General features: G+C 39.6%; 1 protein-coding gene across 1 annotated transcript in view; it reads left to right on the top strand.

Moving 5' to 3' along the window:
- SCAF8 (SR-related CTD associated factor 8) overlaps positions 1-12,122 on the top strand; it is an 86,983-nt gene extending 74,861 nt beyond the window's left edge. Inside the window, exon 21 of the mRNA XM_017822039.1 lies at positions 10,976-12,122. The gene's annotated coding sequence lies outside the window, so the exon portion shown is untranslated. The remainder of the gene's footprint in view (positions 1-10,975) is intronic.
- The last annotated feature ends 269 nt before the right edge of the window (positions 12,123-12,391 follow it).

Below are 12,391 nucleotides of genomic sequence, written 5' to 3'. Positions count from 1 at the left end.
ACTGCACTTGCAAAAAACCCCCCAAAACTTTACAAATTACATTTTTGGAAAGTCCTCTACATTCTTAGGAATCTCCAAAGAAGTTGTATTTAAAGCCACCAGACTCAATTTTCCTAGGTTGTAACTGTACAAGAAATATAATAAGTGTATAATTTAGGCTAATATATTTTAACAATCTTATACTGACATATGTAGGAATTCAATAATTAAAGTAGCTATGGGCATGAAGTTTTCTTTGGATTGATTAAACCTTCTCACTTCATTATCTCCATTTTATTGCACCTTTTTACTTCTGGTCAGATGTGTTTGTTCTCTATACTATATATGTTTTTCCAAGTATTTATATCACTGAAGAAATATGTTCTACAACTAGAGAAAAAAGTTTCCTTGTTCATTTTATAATAGTAGAATTACTAATGATTAGCAAGACTTTTGTTAGTGATCTGAGCCAAAGAGCACAACCTAACAGGTACTAAATTACTTACCATATTTTACTTATGTTTGGGTTTTTTTAATGCTATCTTGGCATTGAAAAGGATTGCTCTTTTTAGTACATCTTAAACACCTTCTCTTGCAATGCCTGCTGTTACTTACTAAAAGCTTTGCTTATAGTAAAAGAATTTTCCTTTGTGCTGAATTTTTGTTCAAAACAAGAAACAGAATATGTGTTCAAGGTAACTTGAAGGGCTTTCAAGGGTCTTCAGTTTATTTTTTAATTTAATATTCTTGACAGTTGAATCTGATTAAAAACCAAACACCCTCTAAAGTTTCTTTATCTTCCTCTCTCAAATAACTTGTTAATATATTTTCATGCTTTCTATAATGTCAGATCTCTTCAGAAATACTGGTGGTAGTTACAGTAAGAAGATATTATAGTAATTAGCAAGAATATTTCTGATTTAAATCCCTTGGTGAACAGGAATGATATGAATTTGGCTATGTTGCTCTCTGGAGGTCCTCAGCATCCAGAGCAGGCTGCATTCCTCGGCTGACTGAAGCTGATGGATAACTTTTTGTAGATTGTGTGGTCTGTGATGGAGCTGAGGAGCAAAGACTGTAGCTCTAGTGATTGTCTTTTTTTAGAAAAAAAAAATGTCTATTCACAACTAAAGTTGAATTTTACTTTAATTTTCCCATTTCTTAAAAAAAAATAATGTCTACTGACAGTAGTATGCTTGAAAAAGCTAAGAATTTTGAAGGACCTAATATTGACTACCTGATAACTATAAAACTTCACAATATTTTAGAAGTAGGCATGTGCAAAAGAGATAATTTTAAGAGCAGTGGTATCCAGAGAATGCAACCACTACTGTTAGAAACAGATCACAGTCTTTGTCAGAGCTAATGGAGAAGAGTATCGGTGATGGAGATGTTTGAAGAGTATCTGGTTGTGTATTTCAGAAAAGAAAGGTGGGATCAGTAGCTGGTAAAATAATAAATTCTATTTTTGCTAATTGTAATCGTTTATACAGAGCTATTTCAATTGGTTTTTGTTAACAAGGACATTAAAGATTTATTTTTTTTTAGGAGCTAGATTTAAGCCTGCCAAAATGTCTAAAATGTAATATGAGAGAGTGTAGAAACAAAATCTTATTTAACAGTTCATCCAGTTAAACCTCCAGGACTGATTTAATAGTAAATCATTGGGGGACCATAGCTGGCATAATAGCAGCCAGTAGTCTTCAACAGGTGCAAGAGCTTTGAGTATTCTCTGGAGCTCTGTTGTCCCATAATGATTATCTGATACAATTTTTACATGTTGTGGTATTTGATTGAATAACTGAAATGGATGAGTGGTTGCAGCAATGTAGATTCAGTCAATGCTTTTAGAATTTGCAGAGGAACAGCTGACTAGAAAATGGAGGTAATGATCTGAAACAAAATGACCTACAGAAAGATTATCTTCTGCTTATTTAGTGCTGGACTGATCTGCCATCAATACGGAGACATTTATAGAATAACAAGAGCATGGAAGTAAGAGGCATTCTGTTTACATAACTTATAAATTTTAAGTAAAGGTGCCAAAATATTTTTAATGCCAGGCACAACAAGACAGAATCACCACTGGAATTATTGACTTTCTGATCAATAGCAGCTAAGGTCACAGAGATACCACAAGTAAGATCATAACTTGCACCTAAAATAAAATTATTTAAGGAAATAATAAAGCTAAATATATATAATTGCATTAAAATGTAGACTGATATTTTCAAGCAGTTTTTAGGACCTCTAAGAGAAGCTCCAGGTTGTACGGTTCACCTTTCATGGCTATTCATACACTTCTAATTCACCAGGGACATAATTCCTGCACTGCAGCTATTGGAAAGAGTATTTCCCCTGCAAAGAGGGAACTATGAAGGGCATGTGGGAAGGAGGCTGATGGTCTTCACAGGATAGCTAAATCTAGAGAGAAGACTATTATTAGACAGCAGAGGGCATGTGGACACAGCAAACACATTCATTCTGCAGATGGATAAAACCCTAGCAGGCAACTACAGATGGGTACCTTTCATCCAAAGGAGATGCTGCAAAACTGGGATAAAATTTGGTAGTACAAATATAAAGGCAGGCATTCAATGAAATAAACATAATTTCTGCAATTACTTTTTGGAGACAGCAAAATGAAGGAGAAAAATAAGTATTTTTATTAACTGTGAAATATCTCTGAGCCATCAGTGCAATACAGCTGTGTAAAAAAAAAAAAGAAAAGGAAATGCTATCTTAGGACCTATCAAGCAAGGTAACTCCAGCAGAGGTAGTAGTTATCAGTGTCTTTATCATAGAGTCATAGAATCATTTAGGTTGGAAAAAGACCTTTAACTTCGTCAACACCAACCATTAACCCAACACTGCCAAGTACACCACTAAATCCTATCCCTAAGCACCACATCTAATCCTCTTTTAAATACCCCCAGGGATGGTGACTCTACCACTTCCCCTATGCAGCCTGTTCCAGTGCTTGACAACCCTTTTGATGAAGAATATTTTTCCTAAGATCCAATCTAAACCTTCCCTGGTGCAACTTGAGACCATTTCCTCTTGTCCTGTCACTTGTTACCTGGGAGAAGAGATTGACCCCACCTTGCTACAATGAGGTCCCCCCGACCCTCCTTTCCTACAGTCTAAACAACCTCAGCTCCCTTAACTGCCCCTCACAAGACTTGCACTCCAGACCCTTCACCAGCTCCGTTGCCTTTCTCTGGACACACTCCAGCACCTCAATGTCCTTCTTGTAGTGAGAGGCCCAAAACTGAATGCAGCATTTGAGGTGCAGCCTCACCAGTGCCAAGTACAGGGGGACAATCACTGCCCTGGTCCTGCTGGCCACGCTATTCATGATGCAGGCCAGGATGCCATTGGCCTTCTTGGCCACCTGGGCACATTGCTGGCTCACGTTCAAGGAGCTGTTGATCAACACCCCCAGGTCCTTTTCTGCCAGGCAGCTTTCCAGACACTCTTCCCCAAGCCTGTAGTGCTGCATGGGGTTGTTGTGACCCAAGTGCAGGACCTGGCGCTTTGCCTTGTTGAAGCTCATACGATTGGCCTCACGCAGCCTGGATCCAGCCTGTCCAAATCCCTCTGCAGAGCCTTCCTACCCTCCAGCAGATCAACACTCCCACCCAAACTGGTGTCATCTGCAAACTGACGGAGGGAGTGCTCAATTCCGTCATCCAGATCATCGATAAAGATATTAAACAAGACTGGTCCCAATACTGATCCCTGGGGAACCCCACTCATGACCATCCACCAGCTGGATATAACTCCGTTCGCCACCACTCTCTGGGCTCAACCATCCAGCCAGTTTTTTCCCCAGCAAAGAGTGTACCTGTCCAAGCCATGAACAGCCAGTTTCTTCAGGAGAATGCTGTGGGAAATGATGTCAAAGGCTTTATTGAAGTCCAGGTAGATACTATGCACAGACTTTCCCTCATCCACTAAGTGGGTCACCTTGTCACAGAAGGAGATCAAGTCGGTCAAGCAAGACTTGCGTTTTACAAAATCACACTGGCTGGGCCTGATCCCCTGGTTGTCCTGTACATGCCGTGTGATGGCACACAAGATGATCTGCTCTATGACCTGCCCTGGCACTAAGGTCAGGCTAACAGGCCTCTAGGTCCTCAGGTTATAAGCTGATCATGAATAAATGTAAGCTGTAAATTCTAGTCATCAGAGCAATGAACTACTGAAAGAGTAAGCAAAAAGATGTTAAAAATTAAACAGAAAATAAATTATAGGATAGAGCTTGGCCAGTTATTGCAAAGGAATAGAAACCTGCACTCTGTGACCTTTCTGTCTCTTGTTCCTCTACTTTGTACCCCTCCTATTCCACATATTAAAGGGCTATGAACTGTTTTGTATGCTCCAGAGTTTGCTTTCAGGAACAGTTGCTCACAGGTATTTAGTGAGGTGAGACACAACACTAAAAACTGAAGAAGAGACTTCAGCTGTGAGAGAAGAAAAATCTAGGGTCGTTGGTTGTCTCAGGATTGCCACCAGCCATCGGTGTGATACAGCCCTGACAAATGCTCGGAGAGGTCTAAGAGCTTCAAGTCCCTTTCAGAGTAGGGATGCTGATGTGAGTTTCAGCTTGCTTCCTCCATGTTACTGAAAGCCCAACCATCAGTTACTGCTTTGAGACAGTACAGGGAGCTGCTATGTGCCGCTGGCAAACAATTTCTTAGCCAATTCTAGATGATATTCAGTGTTTGTGCAATGACTTTTTATTTATTTTGTCCCAGTGTGACCAGTTACAGGAATGCATCAGCCCCACAACTGGGAGGCAGCGACAGCCAACCTACCTCTTGAGTGAGAGAGGTGCTGCCTGCTGAGCACTCCCCCTCCTTCTGGTTAATGCCAGGGGAAAGAAGTATTTTGGGACAAATTACATTCACTGGGACCCTGGCAGCAAACAGCTCCCTAAATCAGTCACAGACACCTGTAGGCTGACCCAGTTCCTGCAAGGCATGGAGGTCCTGGTGAGTTTAAGGCCTATTCTGCAGGACTGATGCAGCACAGGAGCAGTCACACTGTCAGCTCCCAGCTCTCCCACAGGATGTGTGGGCGTGGTGGGGATGCTCCTGCTGTGAATACCAGCTCTCAGCACCACCCGACTCTGAGCCTGTCCTCACTGCTTCAGTGCATACCAGAAGGGTTTGCTTGAACTGCCCCTGCTGTGTTTATGGATATGCTTTTGCCTTGAAGCAAACCAGAAGCATTCCCACAGTCAAGCTCAGCTGAGGAGAGATTAAGGCTGCTCTTCATTAACACCTTGAAGTGTTGTTTGCAGTTCCCAGCTCACACTGTCTGCCATACCATAGCCACACCAATGAGCACTGTTTGGCCTGAATGTAGATGAAGTGTTCTAGCAAGTATGTCAAGAGTTGGCTCATGGCCAAGTTTCAGTCATGAAACTGTGTAGACATACCCCCAAACAAATCTTTCTCTCCTTCACGGCAAAGCAGAGCAGGATAACTGCTTCAGCCTGCAAAGCTGGGAGGTAGCAGATTTGGATGTTTCTTGTTTTGCAAATGCCAAACATTCAAGAATTGTGCCTTCAAAAATTATGAGACTAGCTTTAAAGTGTTGAAATCTTAAGATTAAGGCTCTAAAAATCCCTTTTGTTTTGCCTTCTGTTTTTCTCAGACTCTTCTGAGCCTGTGAGCACCTAAAAATCACATTTTACACCTTTTCTGTGTATCTATGAACATAGAAAAATTAACAGAAATGCAGAAACTCATATTTTCACATGAGCTGCACTTTTCAGAAGAAGAAGTTTTACAGGAAAACATCACATTGTGGAGCTCACGAGAAACTCTCCGGAGCTGACAACACTGGATTTGATAAAGCCAAGGACTGAATTTGGCCAAAATTTGCACAGCTGCAATAAGGTTATAGTTTGGATTACAGAGTTTTTGCTGAGAGAAGATACATATGGAGTAAAAAAAACAGGTATAGATTACCTGAAAGAAAGAGAAGAAAGTAAAGAGGTCAGAGGGGCTACAGTTGTTGTCTTGTGCACTGCAGTACAAGCATTTTCAGTCACACACCAGGAAAACTGCTGCAAGGCTGTGAAATTCCCCCTCCAGCTCAGAACTCACCCACTCCCATAAAAAGTTATCTAGTCCCAGCCTGTATTTTGGAGGACTGGCAACTGTATTATTGCTTGGTACCCTGATCAGATCTTAACTACAGAATGTAGTGTGCCACTGGACTGTTCATTTCTAACTGATATCACATACACCACCATATTCAATGCAGAAAAGCTTTGGAAGTTAATTAGATTTTTAAATCATGTCACATAGGATTTTTTTCTAATAATGTTAAATTGTTTTACATTATAATATACTCTATTTTTTAAAACTATTTCATGTGACTGTTAAACTGGCTAATTCTTGTTAATTTAAAAATATATTTTTAAATAAATAATCTAAAAGTTTAGAGACTTTGTTATCCATTGTAATTAAGTATAATTTGAATTTAGCACATTGTAGCTTCACTTCAGCCTTATATCCCTGGTGTCTTTATGATACCAAGACACAAAGATTGAGGTATTGCATTTTCAGTAGTCCAGTCTACCCATAAACTTTCAATAAAATTTAAAGTCAGTTAAATTATGTAGGTTTTATGGTGCTTGCTAACATGAGGAAGTTTTGCACTTCTATTAATGTCTATTTCATAACCTTAGTCTTAATTACACTGAGTGTTAGTAATCTTCCCCTTGTCAGCCAACACACTAATGTTGCACTGTTTAAATACAGGCTCCTGTTTCTCCTTTTGGAAAAAAGGCGTGGGACTCATCTCGCTTTACTCTTGCAATACATTTACACTGCCAAGCTGACTGTTTAGTCTCTATAGTATAGAACGAGTGCTGTATAGCGGAGGAGGGACACCCACACGCCTCTCATGTGCTCCTGACACTTGTGGTAGGCACTTAGGCGAGCATGGGACAAATTCTACTGCCATCACTGACTGGCTCCAGATAGTAGTGGTTGGGTACTGACATTTATCATGGTTTTGCTTGCCTGAACAGTAGGTGTGTAGTGCCATTAAAGATGTCCTGATGGTTCTCATGCTAGTGAGCCAGGAAACCTTTAGGCCATCTGAAAAGGCACTAGACCCTAACACAGATAACTGATTCTCCTCCTTGGGCACTCAACTCAGGTTATGTGAGTGACCCTCCACCCCATTCCACATGGCTGAAGTGGCTTCCCTGGAAGTTGTCTGAGGCATAAAAAGAGATTTTGTGTGCATTGGAACTGTATCTGTGCGCAACTTCAGCCACTGTGGTGGAAAAGCAGCAGTCATTCCGAAAAAAATGCACTGGATGTTTCTAAAACATGCAGCAGTATTATAAAACAGTTTTGGACAACTGCAGAATTATCTTTATTTTCAGCCTAGGTGGTTTCAGGTCACTGTAACATCAATCCATCCACCTGGTTCTTTTTCCCGCAGATGGGGTGCACCTCTGACGTCATGTGCCCACCTTTGCCCCATGTGTCTCAGGCTTTGGCTGCACCCAGCCTGGCCAGCCCTTGAGCCTTTGCGACACATCCCACTGTGGTGGCAGGACCCACCCAGTGCTAACAGGCCAGTACCTATCCTTTCACTCCATTTTCCTCACAGGGATGTAATCAGATCCATGTTTCTTGGTTGGGAAACTCACTCAGGTGACCTCATATAGAATATTCAGTGGCCTTTAAGGAACAAAGCAGTATCTTATCCATGTGTTAGAGCTCTTCAAAGCACATGCAACCCCTTCCTGTATCATAAAGATATCCACACAGAGATGGGACAGGTCAACCACCATGTGGGACAGTGCAGTCCCCCTTGTGATCACTTCTTTCTCTGACTTTTGACTTTCAGGACTTTTGACTTCCTGTAACAAGCGAGTTTTTTGTGGGAGCCCCTCTCTGCCTTGGCAGTCCGACAGCGGGCTGCATGTCATGAGCAGTCCTGGGTCAGGCTGGCTCGCCCATCCTTCTTTACCCTATTTCTTTCTTTTCTGCTGGCAAAAGTCAAAAGTGTTTGTGTGTACTCTTTATGCTGCTCTCTGTACCCACGGATTTTTCAGAGCAAAGTCAGTTTCACTCTTCACTGGGAATCCAAGGGGATGTACTCCTAAATAGCAAATCAAACCAAATTTTGTATGAAGGTGATGTTTGTATTGTATTTCATCTTCTACTGGCCTCCATTCTTCCAGTCCAGAAGCGGGTGGGGACTCTGTCTCCATCTCAGGAAGCAAATTATTTCACTTTTGTGAGTAACACAGGTGGCACAAACAAAATATATCATAGAGTGAAAAGTAGAAAAGGCCTGCCAAATAACCCAAATTAGGTAAGAAGAGTGATCTGTGCTTCCTGTATTTATGGAGTTGGCTTGTATTTCCATAAAGATTAATGTAAATGGTAATCTTTTCTTTGCAAGGCTCAATATGACCAATCCTGTTTGTGTTAACAGTCCTTGTTTAATATGTTTCTGATCAAGAACTTATACAAGATAAATAGTAAACAGTAATTTTGCAGCTTGGAGTTTTGTGAAGCTGTGCAACTGATTTGTTTCAAAGGAGATACTGTAGTTGTATATGTTTGTTCCTTTCTCAGGGGAGCTTTTCATTGAACAAAACTCAATTTTAAGAGGCTATAGAAGACTTCCATTAAGTCTAAAGTGAACAATATTTCAGTAGAGGACATACTTCATAAAAGTAGCCATATAGATGTAAAATCCGTTTTCAGCAAGACTGTGTTATCATTTTAAATCTTTTCTCCATAATGCTTTCATTTTGAAAGTCTATACAATTTTTAATTTTAAAAGATATTTGTGAGTATTATCTGCTTTTTTTGAACAAGACTGTATGGCAAAATATTTCTGTTGTTATTATTCTTATGTGTAGGGAAACCAGGCTAGAATAAATTATTATTATGTGAGTGCATAAATTATTTGAAAACCATATACAGAGGGTAGTTCTCAATGAAACACTATTAAGTGTGGTTCTTCAAGTGTTTTTCCTTGTTCTGCTACTATTCAGTATTCTCACTGACAGCTTGGATGAAAGGTTAGAATGTGCACTTAATAAATTCATAGAGCAGAACAAGCACGTTGGAAGCAAAGAGATTGAAAATGATCTTGACAAAGTAGCAGAGCAGTCTAGGAAACAGTGGGTTTCCAGCAGTTAAATTAGGGAAAATGCAGAGTTGTACATAGAGCTCAACATAATCAGCTGCACATAAATATAGATGGGTAACAACTGGCTAAGCAGTTCTGCAGAAAAGATTGGATCTCAAGCTGAAGTGCTACTTCAAACAAGGCCAGGCTACTGGAAGGGGAGTAACAAAGCATTAAATGGGATTATTTCACTTTAGTCAGCGCTGATAAGGCCTCAGTGGAAGAGCTTCACCCACTTCCAGGAACTGTAGCTCAGGTAGGATTCAAGAAGAGAGCAATCTTTGCTCAAAGATCTAAAGCACATATGCCTTCAAGGAAAGATTAAGGGGTTGTTCAGTCATGAGAGGATGAAAGGAAGATGTGGTAGCCACCTTGTAGCAATGAGTGACTCTAAAGAGGAAGGGTTTTAGCTGCCATGTATGCTATCAGTAGAAGAAAGCAGTAATAGGTTAGATTTCAACAATGATGGTTTAGTATCAGCATCGGGAAAAAATGTGTCAAGGAAAAGTGGAGCCCTGGAATAGGTTGTGTAGGGGGAATTAATGGAATTTTCAACCTTGCAGATATTTAAAAATAGATTAGACAAACATCAGCAGGTATGACATTGGTCAGGGATGGGTGAGGCAATCTCTCAAATCACCTGCTAACCCTACTCCTTTAGTGATTTCTTTTTATGTGATTATGATAAGGATAATAATTATACGTACGAAAACTACTTTGGATGGCTCCACAAAATTCCAGGGTATGTAACAGAAAACTTAGCATTAATTCTGGAATTTATTGCACGGCCTCTGTATTCACATTAGATTGAAACAGTGTTACTTTTTCTAATTTTGCCCATGTCAGTACTGATTGAAAATTGCTAGGATCTGATGGCTTTATGAATGATCTTTGTGGAGTAAAGAGGAGAACATAGTCAGGTGCCTGTGGTAGGATATAAAGCATTCACAGTTGTAAGAAATTTTGGTCTTTATTCTACTTAGAGTCCATGGAAAAAAGATGTACACCGTCTTGAGATTACCTAGGGAATGGGTGAATCACCCTCCCAGAGGTACCTTTGCCTCTCCTTCTACGTATTCTGCAGCAAATATGTATTGGAGGTGTAATCTTGGTCTTTCCTGTTCTCAGTCTGAGATACCAAAAATCTTGATTTTCTGAGAACTAAAATGCCTAGACTTCACAGAGCACTATGTGGGAAAATTATAATTGGCAGAAAATCGGAGTACATAATGTAGTATGGTCTGTTCTGAGCCTTGGTTCTGTGAAGCCCATTCAGTATGTCATTTATGAAGGATTTATAGGTGTTATAAATACGTAATGGACATGACTAATATGTATTAGAGATAGTTGTACACCAAATTTACATAAGCCACTTACTAATATGTTGGATTCTTACTCATTTATTGTTTGTTAGTCCTCTAAATTGTTTACTCTGTATCTTATATACAGTGTGTGTGAGAGACAATATAGCTCTTTAAGCCAGAAAATCTGCTATAAAAAATTACTCTTTACAGGGATAATATTTTAATGAAGATTTTAAAGTACTAAGCTACTGGGCACTTATTTTTAAAATAATAGTATGTTTAATCCTGGATAATGTTTTGGGAACCATGCAGTAAAAGACCTTTCTCCCTTATAATCATTGTGTGGCTAATAGAGAAACTGTAAAATTTATCCCAAATCTTTTCTTAATGAAACATTTGCATGACTAAAAAAAAAAACAATAGAAAGGTCTCATTTATAGGGCTTTTTTAAAAATTGGAATTACACTCCAGCAATGGTGATGACTAGTTATTGTTCCTTTTGTCAACAGGCAAGATGAAGGAAGTTCTGGCAGCTTACCATGTCCTGGGCTCTGCAGAGTTAAGTGAGAAGTGCACCCATGTTCTAGCATGCACCACATCGCTTCTTGGGTCTGGAGTGCCAGAAGGATCCCAGCGCTGCAGACTGAGACGGCTCTGAGCACCTCAGTACCCCGTTTTTGACAGAACCCAGGGACGGCAGTATTACATACCAATATTACCTGTCTGAGGCAGGTTTAATTTTATAAATTAAAACCATAAACTCTATGAGTTTCTAGAGCATATTTGTGCTGTTGAGGATGATCTGCTCAGATGAACAGTTTTGCATCCATCGGAGAGACAGGTTCTTCTGCTGGACCAGAAGATGACTGTGGACTGTATATTGTAACTAATACCATTTATAGCATCTCCTAGTGCAAAAAATTGAAGAACAGGTTGCAAGAAAATCCTGTAGGGAATAAGACATGCTTTGTTTTGATCTACAAATTTTTAAAAATGTTTTGTTTTTTAAAGATAACCACTTTTACATAACACTATGTGTGCAGTCTATGTGCAGCTCTTCACTGTGGCTATCTATATCCCAGAGATGATGAATTCCTTGTAAGGCACCTCAACTTTTTAAAATTTGTGATGAATCCTTAAATTATGAGAGTATAATGAAAAACTAGAAGGGAAAAATTCCAGGGCTTTTATCTGACTAGGTGTCTCCAATTACTTCCTGTTATTGTCATAAAAGGAGAAGGAAAGGGCAGGAAGTAGAAATAAAATACAAAAAACCCACATTGTGTTACTTTTTTTGGCATATGCACCTGTCTAAATGTGTGCTTGATCTAATAGCCAAGGGGAGAGAAACAGCTAAAAGTTAGCTGAGCCATCACCTGAAAGGTCTGTGTTTTCGGGCAGTATTTGCTGATTTTGTCTCTTGAATAGCTATAGAAAAGAAGGAATATGTATATGTCCCATCATATGTGAAAAGGACATACTTGCCATTCCTTTATTTATTTCTGCTCTCACACAAATTAAAGTGTCAGTTATTTGGAATGCTGTCGTCTGTGGTCTCTTTACGTTTGTTTAGTGAGATCTTTTCAGTAAGATCATTCCCATTACAGTGTAACTGCATGGTGACCACAGCTTTGGGCCTGTATAATAAAGATCTAAATTCAAAATTTTTTTTTCTCATCATTTTCTCTACTCTTATGTTGTAGCTACAAGTCTTTAGTTGGAATCCTGCTCACTGCTGAACACTGGTTAGAAGCTTTGGTGAAAAATGTTAGAGAGGAAGGTATTTATATGGTTGGACCTTGTTCTCCTTTGTATTGTTAATTACAACAGGTTAAAGGGAAGAGGGACACAAAATGTTAGCAAATCAATAATGATGCTTAAATTCAATTTGCACATGAGGTCCCAGGGCAATAAGGAGATCAGGC

The sequence above is a fragment of the Lepidothrix coronata genome, unplaced genomic scaffold (assembly GCF_001604755.1).
Source record: "Lepidothrix coronata isolate B3197 unplaced genomic scaffold, Lepidothrix_coronata-1.0 Scaffold94, whole genome shotgun sequence".
In the NCBI taxonomy this organism is placed as follows: Eukaryota; Metazoa; Chordata; class Aves; order Passeriformes; family Pipridae; genus Lepidothrix; species Lepidothrix coronata.
This window is presented reverse-complemented; position numbering and strand designations above follow the sequence as displayed.